Consider the following 2222-nt stretch of genomic DNA (forward strand, 5'->3'; position numbering starts at 1 on the left):
GATTATCATCTCCTGTTTACTAAACAATTAGGTCTTGCGCCTCTCAATATACATATTATAGTCTCAACTTCCATTCAAACTTTCTGGATAGAATAATCGTAAGGGGCAATTTAAGGTTCGTCCCGTATCTCCCCATCAATGCCAGCATCATTCGAATCACTCATCTGACCTACATACCTTAACCCTTCTATTCCAAAGTGGTAGGATCCTTAACCATTCGTACAAAATCTTCTTTTTGTGTTTCACCATGTATTCGTAGGAATATATTTGCCAATTATCAACTGCAAGTTCCAACTCAATCTCGGTCATTATTTCAGTCTAACCGTTACTAACCGACAATACTGTCAACTCGACATCCTGGGTAGAACATCCAAGTCCTTATCCCTTCATCCACTATGAGGTGAAAACGATCACTCTTTCAGTTACACATGGGTGCACCCTAACTCATAACATACTGCAATGTAAGTCTACAATCTGAGACGATGTCTTTCGCATCGTTCTCCTGTACCGATCCGTACGTACAAACTCTAATACCATGATGTGTGAATTAATCTTTATTCTAACTTCTAAAAATCCAGTACGGAACTACCCATTCAAACCAGCTTTAGGTTTTTACATTACTTCAGTCAAGGTATGGTTGTCCTCGAAGATGCTTCAAGTAGTAGCCAAGGTGTCCAACTGGTTTCACTGTGCTTCTCGCCCCTAAGGCGTTCCTTTAGCAATTTCCTTACAATTTCCATCTTAATTACGTCATACATGATCCCATTACCTCCAATAGCATGATCTTAAATGTCCTCAAGAGAAATCAAAACTTGTCCCTCTTGGAACCTTACCTTGTAACTCTGCTTCCTTAGACTTGGTACTATCAATGAAGATACTATTCACGTTCCGCTTCTAACTGGGAATAGTCTGAAACATCCTGGATCAATTTGAATATGACTTATCCATACCATCCCTGTACTCTTTGCTTGTTGAACATACCTGGGCCACTGAAGCATTGGTCAGTTTAAAATCCTTTACTGATAATCCATCACATCCTACTTAGTGTAAGAGACAATTCTTGAAACATCTTTTGCCTTGATCCTCAACTGGTTAATTCGTGAGAGAATTTTCCTACCCTCGCTACCGGGCAATGAATCCTTCATTCTTAGCAAACAGTGTTGACGTGTCCCATGATAAGATATTTCGTTCGATCAACCCTCAAGTCAAATACTTCTTCAATTGAACCTTTAATTATTTCTGCTGAGCTAGTGTCATTCTTCATAATGTTCCTGGTACCGATTATATTTCTGCCTTAGTCTCGTTGCACGCTCAATTCCCTAAATGCGAAAATTATCCCAATGAATCCTCATGAACCCATCTGAAACCTTACCAGCCGATCCAATGTTCATCTGGTCTAACTAATATAACCTTAGTGGTATCTTCCTCAATAACTAGGCACCCTGTAACTGCAACCGGGTCCTTTCTTTTTAATCTCAGAAGTCATCATCTTATTTTACAGTCCATGGTTGTCCCTTATTTGACAGGCAAATCTACACTCAAGATCACCTTGCGTACCTCATAGAACTAGATCAATCAATTACTACCAATTTTCCCAGATAAATGCTAAAATCTCAAGTCCCATGGCATGACAACCATATAGCATGTGCCATATGTTGATGTCTCTCCTAAGAGGTACGTAGCACCAAATTCAATCAACTCAATTTATAAATAGGAACAAGAACTAGAAAGTCAATTGGTCACCTCCGAGGGGCTAGTGTTCAGGCCCTAACCATATTGAGACGATCACTCGAATTGGGGTAGGGTTATCTGTACCCTTTGGTTCTTCTGTCTTTGTCTTTGGGAAATTCCTCTTGATGTGCTTTACCATTTTGCATCAAAAACATGCCTTCGCTTGACATTCTCCCACATGACGTCTTCTACACCTAGCACACACTAAATAACTCCTCCAAACCTCATTGTTGTCCTAGTGGTTGCCCTGAATACTGTGACCCCTCCAGTCAAGACCAGCAATATTAGAACTTTCAGGGGTTTTTCTTTCCTAGTTACTGGGCCTCCGCCCCTACCTACTCCCGCAAATGGGGATACCATTGCCTAAGTGTAACGCCTTGGATAGCCAAGACCGCTACACTGTGTATTTATAAAGGTGCAGAACTTGCTAATTAGGTCATTTAGTTAAAAACGTGTCACTAAAACCATTAATGAGCTAGGGTTAAAAGGTT

Source organism: Humulus lupulus, chromosome X (assembly GCF_963169125.1).
Source record: "Humulus lupulus chromosome X, drHumLupu1.1, whole genome shotgun sequence".
Classification (NCBI taxonomy): domain Eukaryota; kingdom Viridiplantae; phylum Streptophyta; class Magnoliopsida; order Rosales; family Cannabaceae; genus Humulus; species Humulus lupulus.